The sequence below is a fragment of the Akebia trifoliata genome, chromosome 14 (genome assembly GCF_017979445.1).
Source record: "Akebia trifoliata isolate Shusen 1 chromosome 14, ASM1797944v1, whole genome shotgun sequence".
Taxonomy (NCBI): Eukaryota; Viridiplantae; Streptophyta; class Magnoliopsida; order Ranunculales; family Lardizabalaceae; genus Akebia; species Akebia trifoliata.
The window spans coordinates 10912407-10924690 of NC_141388.1; the positions used below are offsets into that span (position 1 = coordinate 10912407).

The 12284-nt window shown below is 31.5% G+C and overlaps 1 long non-coding RNA gene across 2 annotated transcripts; it reads left to right on the forward strand.

Moving 5' to 3' along the window:
* Positions 1-497: 497 nt before the first annotated feature.
* Positions 498-4974, forward strand: LOC147386220 (uncharacterized). 2 transcript variants are annotated; one of them, XR_015171657.1, is made up of 5 exons: positions 498-707; positions 1483-1938; positions 2088-2330; positions 2504-2627; positions 4617-4974. It is a non-coding gene; the product is annotated as an uncharacterized LOC147386220 (long non-coding RNA). The 2 variants fall into 2 exon arrangements; XR_015171658.1 differs by having other exon boundaries at positions 2094-2330.
* The last annotated feature ends 7310 nt before the right edge of the window (positions 4975-12284 follow it).

Below are 12284 nucleotides of genomic sequence, written 5' to 3' on the forward strand. Positions count from 1 at the left end.
TCCTTTTACATCCGACAGTAATTAATTTTTAAGGACTCCTTTGCAACGTTGTCTAAGGAACCTAACCGTTGCTTGGGTTCATTAGTCACTTTTCCCAAAAGATATTTCTCTTTACCTCTTCACCTTCTCTGAACCCAAATCCTCATCCTCTCTGTCTCTACCTCTTCACCTTCTCTCCAAATAACTTTATTTAGTGAATATTCTTGAAAGCAAAGAATCATTTTTTTTAATCTAGGTTTATCATTAGCGATGTAGATCTATTTGGGATAAGTAGAGACCGGCATTGGCCGGGCGGGGTTGGTGCCTAACACCTTCCAACCCCGTAACATGATCCCCGGATTCAGATTTCTATAGTAGATTAGTTCTTTTCTATCCATTTAAGGGTCAATTTGGTTCCTAGACCGTAATAACTAGGTGGCGACTCCTAAACCTCAAGGGTCAAAAGCGGATCCGCGCACCCCGCGGATCGATGGCGTTTTCACTAATCCATCCAAACTACGCAGAAGAAATTTTGTAACAAATACGTAATTTTTGATGAAATGGGTTGTTGTTGGTTAGCCTAGAATTTGAAGAAACAACAATATTAACTAACTTGTTGTAATCTAATTTCAGTTTCCTGTTCTACGCGACTTTGTTGAAAAGGGGAAGGCTGTGTAGGGGACCTGTGCATCACTTATCTTCTTGGCAAACAAAGTTATTGATGACTGGTGAGTAGCATATAAAGTTAAACTATAGATTTTTATTTGTTTTATAAAATAAAAAAAAAGGTGAAAGAAATGGAAATATAGAAATTGGTTTGAAGATTGGGACCTGTTGAAACAATGCTTTGTGACTCTTCATTCATAATCTTTTGTCATTGGGGTGGGATTTAGAATCCAAAGGAGATGTATGGAACTCTTGGAAATTTAAAATCCAATTCTGCTAGAAGTAAATTTTATTTTACTATCTAAGTTTTATTATTCAGACATCCTACGATTTTGATAGGATATCATGCAATTATGCTAATACTTGATCACATTCTATCGAACAAGGCATTTGTTTCATTAGTTCATCATATCCTTTTCTGCCTCAGTTTCTCAACTAAACCTAAACAAGCCTTATTCATTAAGTGAGAGAATACTAAATATACTCTCAAGTTATTTGATTCAAGATGCCCTTTTACTAACATAATATGTGTATACAGCAATTAAGCTAATTGTTGTATCAAAATGGAAAAAACATGGTGTCTGTTACATAAGTGTTTGGGCAGAACTATCTTTATGTTATGATGAGTTATCCATTATCGGGTATGTGGAACAATGAATTGATGCGTGGACAATGCTCTTGCTAAATGCTTATTGTGTAATCACATTCACTGATAATTACCTTTTATTTCTGGGATTTTTTATGACACCAATTTCTCTTTTAATGTCATTTTTTTGTTAGACAGCCTTGTACAATTTTAATTCTACACTAAACTATCTATTGTTCTCTCATGTTCAGGTACTGATAAACAATGAATTGGTTGCTGAGAGAAGTGAGGTTATTACTCTTTTGTTGGTTTATATTATATTTACTTATATATTTTGGTTGTAACTTCTATAACAAAAAGGACTTGGTAATTCATGGATTTTAGGAGAAGAAGTGACATGGCTTCATGTATGTTTACTTTATACAGATTGCTAACATGCCATCTTAAAATGAGGGTCAGGGTTTTGAGAGAAGTTGAAGAGGTTAAGATAGAAGATGAGGTCGAACTCATTTTTTACCACCGTTTAACTTCCTTTCAAAAAAAAAAAAAAAAAAACCATATTTTACTTCACAATTTTTTCTTATTTATTTTGCAATTGCTAATAACTTGTGGAAAAGAGTGGTGAATGAGGGCGAAATAAAAATACAAGTTCATTCAATTGCGGAGGTGACTAAGAATAGGGAATTTGAGAAACGCTTCCAGACAAGGTAAGATTCATATTCATCCTTTATAGTTATTAGTTGAGATCCATTTACAAAGGTTCTATTCTCATAGTAAAAACAAATTACAGAGAATCATTAAAAAGGGGGGAAAGTTCACACCCTAACCAATCCCCCTGTCATTTATTAATTTACAGCAACAGAAAAATCATCTGAAGCATCAATTTTGAGTCAACTCAGGGCATTTTCCAGTTGAAACTGAACCCATTGACTGGTAACTTAGAGTGGGTTGTGCTCAAAGAAGACAATGAAGCAAAGAAATCGCTCAAGTCCCTCTTGTCGTCGACATGGTTTTTGGATCTGTTAATGACTCCAGAAAGAACTAAGATTTCTATGAAACCATTGAGAAGACTGTAATAAGGCTTTGCCATGTTATTGGGGTATTTATCCTCTAGCCTTATCAAATAACTAAATTTTTTTATTTTTGGTTTTTATTTTCATTCTTTTTCATTAGGTTTTTGTTTATGTTTAGAGTTTTAGTTTAATGTTTGCATATTTGAAAAATAAGGATTGTAGACATTTTAATGAGTTTTATGTTACTGCCCCCTTGTAGAATTAATACAAACTAAAAAGGACTTGATGATTCCATCCCCTCCTTGGGCCTTTTATATCCTCAAGCAAAATGCAGTGTGTATCTCATGGGTCAAAGGGCAACAAATTCCTCTTATCAGAGAAAGGTAAATATTGCAAGATATTGGTTCTCTCTTGTGTGTGTGTGTGTGGGTGTTTAATCTAATTATTATTTTTATCAAACTTGCTTCCTTCTTGAAGTTTGTTTTTGGGCTATATTTCTTAAGAAACTTGCTTCTCTCTTATTTAAAAACAAAACCCCTCATATTATTCAATTAAAATAATTTATTAGTTCATATCCTTTTTTGTTGCAACTTCTTAATTAAACCAAAAAACCTTATTCAATAGGTGAGAGCATATTAAAAGTGCCCTCAAGGCTTACAAGTTGTTTTGGGATCTTATTTGATTCAAACTTTCCTATTACTAGGAAAATCTGTTTTCCCTCAAAAACTAATTATTGTTTCCAAATTTGAAAAACATGGTATTGTTACATAAATTGGGATGCCCTCATTTGCACAACTTTCTCAATTTTCACCTTACCAAGTATGATTTTCTATCAAGTTAGAATTCAATGAGATGCACTAAATTGATTTGAAATACAAATAGTCATAACTTTTGCCTATTATTTTCTTTTTAATTTGTGGTACTTATATTAACTTTTACTTGGTTTCAAAAATAATTTTTGATACTCTATTTGCTTCCCAATAAACTTTATTTTCAGGTTTATTTCCATAAGAACTGATTTTGATATAGGTAGTTGAGTACCAACATTAAACAACGTAAATACCCTCTAATAAGTAGGCTTTGGTTAGAAAACACATTTTCTTCATACACAAATTCAATCCCTTTATTTTACGGCTCTATATTCTTATTGTTTAATATAAAATTTGAAAAAATGTTTTTCAATTTCTTTTTGGTCTTTTTTGTGTGGACTAGTGATGGCTTACTTTCTTACGTAGTATAATAATTGCACTTATAAAAAAAAAAGTATAAGAATTACACCTCTTAGACACAATGTATTTCAAGTTCCTTTTCATCTTTCTTGCTCTATGTATACAATGAATTGACATTTAAAATGGGATTTGTTTACCCGTGAATATGGAAACTCATAAGTCTTTGTAACGCTCTTTTATGACTCTGTTTGTTGAAATGAATTTTGATGAACTAGGCTTTTAATTTGAAATATTTAAATATCTTGTAAATGAATGTGAATGTAATTTAAAATATGGATGAGCAGTGGAAATATGAAAATTTTTACCTGGAATGTTCTTTATCAGACCTTTTGACAATTTAACCATTAACTATATAACAAAGAATAAAATTCTACTACAATTCTTCAAATAATTCACATGAAATTCAATTGGTTTTAAAATCATTTCCACTTGAAAATAAAAAATCATCGTCACTAATATTTTACTTGAACTTTAACTATTACCACAACAAATAACATACAATAAGCAATCTTTGTGGTAAGAACTCATTACCTTTTAACAATTCTTAATTTTTTTTATAGGCGACAATTCTTCATTTTTAGTGAAGGAATTCTTTTTTTCTTGTTTATTTTAATCTTTGGATTTTATATTTGTGCTGAGATGAGTGTTTTTTATTTTATTTTTATAAGTGTAATTTTATTAACAAAAGAGAACAATACAAAAGATGGTCAAGATGACCCACCAAAGAAAGATACAGGTGCTTCTTATCAATGATTTTAATAGTTTCTACTCCTTTCAAATTCAATCAGTCTTTTGAAGTGTTTGATCTTTTTTACAGTTCCTTGAGTAACCTTTTCATTTTTTTTTTCTTGGTACCTATCAATGATAAATCTGCATTGAAACTAATTTATTATACAAAGAAGCTCAAGAAAAATCATTGTTATATATCAGTTGAAATTTATGTCAAATCACTTGGTCAACTGGATTTGCTCAACCTGGTTGTGCATTCAACCGCTTAAGATGTAGACATGAGTTTCTGGTTTCAAGTGCATCTAGCTTCGCATTGAGTATATGGGAACATTTTTCTGTTTTTGATTCATAATGTAATCATAATTTATTTTGTGTTCTACAATTTTAATTTACTTTTTTATTTTTGTGTTTCAGCACAAACCCATTTCAGAGATAACTTTTGGCCTACATCGTGGAATTTACCATCTAGGAAAACTTCGTGTCAACTGCTATAATTCTTTGGAGGCATATGTTGGAAGTGAAAGCATTAAAGATGAAATATTAATATATGGTCAGTTTTGAAATCAGATGATGTTTTTTTATGTTTTAGGATGTCTTGAAATCAGTTTTTCGTAAGGAATTCAATGAGAGTATTGGTTTGTATCACTTATGGGTTTTTGACATGAAATAGTCGTGAATCCTATGAGGGTTGTTTTCGTAATTTTGTCGAATTTGATGAAAATTGACGAAACAGTTTATTTGTTGTTTTATGTGTTCGAAAAGATTTTCTTAAGTGTAATGTAGACTCTAGGGATGCTTTGATGTTAGGGGTATTTTGGTAGTTAACATGAATAAGGCTTTTGATGGTGACATAGTGGCAATGGAGCTTTTACCTAAAGATTAATGGCACGAGGGAATGTCTATGTCCATAACAGATGATGATTTAATTTATTGCCTTATGATGTTTATTTTGCAAAGTGGGTTGAATAACCATTGATTTGGTTTCAATGGCCTTCTAGGGTCACCTCTTACCATCACATCAACCCATTTGGTGTGAATGTGTCAGATTATGAGTCCCTTATTACCTACATGTACTTTTATTTTTGATTCATTTCCCATATTAGAGACATTGTATATGGCAACTATTTGTAATACACATCATTTGAACATGTGAATCATTTTAACGTACAGATGGTTAGTCATTTTCAAAAAAATGGTATTCTATATAACTTCTTTGACTGGTTGGTTTAGTTTTTTTTACTTTTTTCATCATTTTCAAATCCTTAATATAACTATTTGGTGTCTACTACATAAATGTTGTTTTCACTTCATTCAATCCACAAGAACATTGTGAGTTCTAGATTTACTGTACTTATTATATTGATCACATTCTTATCTATTGATATTGTAAAATTAATTTATCCTCAAAGAAAAAATTTTAGAATGATTGATGATGGTACTCTTTCAATTAATCATGTTCTTTTGGTCAGCCAATAGAGAAAATAACCAAGAAGACATATGTTTGTTATCGGCACTTAGTAATCCCATTTATGGAAAGAGCAAGCAAGTGGAGTTTGTTTGTATGTTGCCATGAAAATGTCATTAATATATTGGTTGATGGTTCCACTCTCACTAAAGAGTTCTTCTGAACCAAACATCAACTAATTGTGATTGTATTTTTTTCAAAGAAAATGACACGCTCTAAGTCATTGACTTAAGTGAAATCAGCAAAATTTTAAGAGATTAATTAGTTGAAAATTTTATGCAAATTATTTTCTTTTGGCTATGTTTCAGATATGCTGAAGCACAAATTGATCATTTGAGCATATCTAAGACTAATCATAGGTATGTTGTTCTCAATATGGTGGTTGTAGACGGGCGGATTTAGAGTGGGGGCAGTGGGGGCACTTGCCCCCACGAGAGTTTTCAAATTCCATGGAATAATGTGCTATTGCGACAAATTTGAGCAGTGGATAAAGAAATTTATCACTATTGCCCCCACAAATTTTTTTTCCACTCTTAATTGCCCCCACAACTATTTTTTTTCACTCTTAATTGTCCCCACAATTTTTCTTTTCTACTCTTGATTGCCCCCACATGAGCAAAATCCTGGCTCCGCCCCTGGTTGTAGAATATGTTTCATGCAGTAAATGGATTCAATTTTTCTAGAGAGCATTGTGGCAATTTAGTAGAATTCATGCATGAATTTAAGAAAAAACATATGATCCCTATTGTGTAAACAAGATCATATCCTTTAATGCGAAACAAGCAAAGATGCTGAAAAGAAACATAAAGCAAACAATGTTTTGATTTAAGGTAATCCCTAGATTATGACCATATCTTTTGGAATAGGCTAGAAGAAGACCAAGTTCAAGGTTAGTCTTTCTTAGTCTTAGAGCTGCACACAATTTTCTTATTCATATACATTATGCTTTTGTTCTCTTCATTTTGCTCAAGCAAAATTACTCCAATGGAGTTAATTGGTTTAGTTGGAATACGATGCCTAGAAAAATATTGGTAATTTTAGTTGTAGTGTGTGTGGTAGTGACACACTTCAACAACAATTTCTTAGAGAGATTTTTCTCCTTTTAAAATTAATAATTTTTTTGTTAATATTTACATTTTTTTTCTTTTAAAAATAATTAGTTATATTTTGTATAAAATAAACATATATTCACGTGCAATGCACGTGCACATTACTAGTTATTATAAATGAAAGTTAAATTATCAGCGTATAATATCTTTTACTTCTAATTTTAATACAAAAATATCCATCTAACTATATATATAACAATAAGTACAGTACCCCACTAGGAAGAGCACTATCCTGCTCTAGCCCAACCCAAATTTGATGGGCTAACGAATTGTCTATTTTTGTGAGTATTATCTATCCTTTTATGAATATAAAAAAAAAATGTATAATTTATATTTTATTTTATTTTTGATAACCGGGCATCCCCATAGAGAACAGACCGGGCCCATATCTGGGCTTTGCCCAATCCATGGACCATAATCTTGTCCAAGGACTAGTCCTGGGGCACATGCTAAGCTCGCACATTGCATTTACCAGGTAATTGAGGGTGCACCCTTGCAGGTGGCCCCTAAGGAATGAATGCTCATACTCACGACCTATGGGCATTAGCTTCTTATCGGTCCGAAATTGCCATTGAGTCACCCCTTGGGATATATTTATACTTATTTTTGTTATCTACTAAACATGCAACAGTCCATCCGAATTGAACAACGTTCTGATTGAGGTTTAACCAATTAAACAAGTATTAAATCTGCATTTTGATTTTCAAAATGTTGAGTGAATTACCATTTCGTGAGCTGAAAATGAATTATTTACGATTCCGACTAATTTTTCATTTTAATTACCAAAACGTGAATGGTCAAATTTTCGTTTTTTAAAAAAAAAAAAAAAATTCAGAACAGTAACGAATTTGACCATTTTGAGGTGACAATTTTTTGGGTTTAAATTGACAATTTCCAATTAGTTACTTTAAACCTGCAAAATAGTCACTTTAAAAACCTCCAAATTCGTTATTGTTCACATTTTGGTAATTTAAACGAATACTAAGCCGGAATCATAAATTCATCAAAAGTTGATCTCTTTTTCATAAATATCCCCACTATTTATCTGTAAATTTACCGTCCAAGAGTAAAAACCACCTCTTAATATGTTCACAACTATAACTGATTTTAATTTAATCAAAATATTATTTTATTTTTGCAAAATGATGTAAAAAAATTCTGGTGGCCTCTTCATTAAGTACCCAAACATTCACTCTCACCTTTTATTTCAACTCACCCAATATTAGGAGGATCCAAACGAGCATCACAAATCTCTTGAGATTTATTCTAGTAATTGGAATTTATATTATATTTAAATTTTATAACTCAAATAATTTGAATCGTTATTTGACAAACATATTTTGCTAACCCCAAATTAATTTTCCATATGAGACATGGTAATTTTTTTTTTTTTTTTTTTTTAAATCTAGGCAAGAAAGGTAGTTAGCAGTCAATGCGAAGGTGGCTTCTTCAAGATTTGAACTTCGGATTAAGACTCCATGCCTTTACCAATTTAGCTAAGTTGGTATCCTTAAGTTGTTTTTTTGATAAATTAGTAAAATGCAACTTGGGTTTGAAAAGGAAGAATAAGAAAATTATATATAAACAATTAACGAAGTTGAAAGAATACAATTCTAATTAAGAAACAAATCGGGAGAATCCGACTACCCCATGTGGCATATTCAATTGACTCTCTTGACGTGACAAGTTCGGGAATCATAGATCTGTACTTCTCGAGATACAAAACTGCATTTTCCCATAAAAATGTGTATCCAGAGACATACATATCTATGATTCCCGAACTTTGTCACATCAAGAGAGTTGATTGAGTTTGCCACGTGGGGTAGTCAGATTGTCATGACTCTTAAGAAAACTCTTTTTTTTGTTAATGGGGGTATCCGAAACTACATCCTACTAGTGGGATCGGGTGAGTTAGTGCCTGGACCAAGGCATATGCATCCCTTCCCTGGGCACATGCAACGCCCGCACATCACACATACCAAGTAAGTGAGGGTACGCTTGAAGAGCCATTGCTCATATTGGGTATCAAACTCAATCTCCAGATTCTCACCACCTATTGGATTCAAAATTGTCATTGAGGTTAATTAAGAAAAAACTCTTGATGCAATCATATGGTCAATAGATCAACATTTAGCACACGGTGATAATTAAGATAATTCTATTTTTTTATTAAAAAAAAATTATACCAAACATGTTAAAAATAAATGTTATTTATATTAATTTTTGGGTTGATTTAAATAAAATTAATTTAGCTTGTTTTAAAATGATATTTAAAAATTTCTTTATGATTGGTGTGTTTTTGTTAAAGTAAAAAAAAAAAAGTATTTTTATTTGGAGCAATCTTATTGATTGATATATTTTCATATAGATTGAATTTTGTAAAAAATGGATTTGACTATTTTTCAAATACTTTGTAAATCCCACGTTGCTTTTTAAAATATTTGCAAGAATTTTTTAAACCTATAAATAAGAATTTATTATTAACTCTTTTTTCATTCCAAAGACTTTTCCCTTGAGAGCTCCTGATGACTTTTAGTTATATGAAAATTTTAAAACATCTCTAATGGAGATGTTAAAATCCACAAGTTAAAGTTGCCACATAGGCATTTTTGTCAGATGTTAACCCATTTTTAACAAGCGAATTTACTAAACATGTTTAAGGACTCCAATGTATGCACTAGTGCACGCATGTTAAGCCACATTTTTGTAATTGTTGGTTTTTTTTATTTAAAACTAATAAAATAATCATTGTTGACTATTATTTTCAAAACTAACACATTAGAAACTTGATGTTGTAAGGAATTCAACCCGAAATTCCCAATCTGTGAGAAACAAGAAATAGAGAAAAAACACACACGTCGAAAAAAAGAAAACAATCACACGCACAAGACAGTATTTACGTGGTTCGACAATTTGCCTACGTCCACGGAGTTGTAGAGATTTCACTATTTCGAGAAGAATTACAAAAGTGCGGCTCAAGTAACAAAGACGACAACCAAAACCTTATAAAACCCTAATCACCAAAAATGGCTTCTATATACTGCGCACAAGATACACAATGGGTTACAAAACGGGCCCAAAAAAAATTTTCCCGGGGGCGTTGCCCCCTGGGCCCCCAGGAGGCTTATCCATGAGCGCTCTGGCTTGGGCCTATCGGCCCAAGCCTCCACTCCATGGATTAAGCTTCAGAAAATATCCCATCAAAATACCACGCAAACATTATTCGGGTCGGGTCGTCAACCGAATCAAAATATAACTAGGCTCCACAAAGCCCAACAGATGTGGCTAGCCAAACCTCTAGCCACAGTTAACACACGCATTGGCGTCTGACACCCTTAACAAGTCCACTAACTTGTCCATTGTAGATGTTTTTAATAATTCTTTTTTGGTTTTATATAATATAAGAGAGGGAGAGAGAGAGGGCCGTCCAATTTTGGATAGGCTCTAAATCGACTCGAAGGGTGCTGAATGGGCCCATAGGATAGATCCAAATAGGTACCTAGTGGTTTCAATGAGTTTCGTACATATTAAGTTCTTTTGTCCATTTTCAAATGGATGTGACTTTTGAAATTATTTTCTATATATAAAGATAATTTTGTTAAGAAATTTAATCTCTCTCTATTTCCAATTTTCTTCCTAATAAATTCTTTTTTGTTTTCTACAAAAAAGACATTCATGTATCAGAGATTTTGTGTGACAGATTTTCTAAAAAAAAATGCAAATTTTGAGAAAATATATTGTTGTGGTAAAACTAGACTTTGTTGTATCCTAAAGACAAATCTCTAACTATACATATGCATCTTCATGTTCAACCAGAATGGGAGTGTCTATTGTCTATAAGACAATGTAAATTTCTATGTTCCTAAGAGCAATCTTCTTCTATATTATTTTAATAAAACATACCCACAACAAGTCCATTAGTTTTTAAGATGGTAATAGATGTTAAATTTTACACATTCAAAATCCTAAAATATAATTTTAACATACTTTGATTTTTTTCCAATAGGATCTAATCTATCACATATCTTAAACATACTATTCATTCAATGTAAAACAAGTTAAGAGTACTTACCTTGTGCCATTGTGAAATCGTTGATTCAAAACATTGGAGGTGTATCTCTTTATTAATGTGTTCCTCAAAACTTTTGAAACCCTAATCAAATTGATCATTTCTTCTAGACTCACCTCTCCCTTATCTCTATATGGATCGGCAATGTATTAGTGATTGATGGATATCACTCTTATGAACTCTCTACTTTATGTGTTTTCCACACATATGTTCTCTTTATTGGTACATACCAATATGGGATCACCAATCCTCTTTTATAGACAAAGATTGAAGACTTATTCTTTTTATAAGTTTTCTATCCATCAAGATCTTTTACTAACTTTAAAGAATATTTATAATTCTAACGATATTGGGATTCTTTAAATGTTGATATCTATAATGTATATAAAATCCTTGTGCAACTAAAACAATAAAATCGTGAGATCAATTAGGCCACACGACATAAAATTCTAATAATAGATATATGTCAGATCTTTCCATACAACTGGTACACCATTAGTGGAGTGGCTGAAGTAAGATGGTGAGTATGAAAAGCACTTTTCCACTAGAGCAGAACATTCATTTTTTTTTCCAACTTGTCTACAACCCAAAAAATGAAATTGCCTACTTACCAAAGTCAAATCTTTAGTGTATTAGGTTTTGTAGACATGGTGAGTCTAAAAAGCACTTTCCTAAAGAATGCAGAGTTTTTTCTTCTTCTTTTTTCCTCTTTTTTTTTTTTTTTTTTCCAACTTGTATAACAACCCCCAAAATGAAATCTGCCTTACTAAAATCAAATATCTAGTGTATTAGGTTTTGTTTTTTTGTAAATGGTAAACTTATTTGTTGTCTCAAAATGAAGATTAAATGAAAAAAAAATTATATATATTTTTTAAAATAATAATCTTTCCTTTTTTGAAATGTTAATAGTTGGATCCCATCTTTTAGAACTCCAAAACTCGACTCCACCCAGACATATCCTCCGAGTTGAATTTACTTTTTTATTTTTATTTTTTATCGATAAACCTATTTTTAATGAGTTTAGTAATTCGGTACAAGTGAAATTTGAACCCAGGTCTCTAGTATCATGACCCAAAGAGTTTACCAACTAAGCTAGTTGGCACCTGAGAAAAAAATACAAGTTTTTTTTTTATAATAACTTTTATCGATAAGATTTTTTATACAACTAGGATTTAAAATACTAATGTATCAAGTAGTCTTGAACTCTAAACTTCATAATTATATTCTTTGAAAAGCTACTAAAAAACATTTAAGAATAACAAATTAAATGTAACTCAACTGAGTTTAAAAGCCTTGCACCTCAACCCTTATCATGTTAATCACCTCGAAATTCTAAAATAGAGCAGACTCGGCCCAGTTTCTAGTGACTCATTAAGTTTTAGAATATAATAATGGCTAGATCTATATAAGCCCTAACTAAATGATTCTTTTTTAATGCA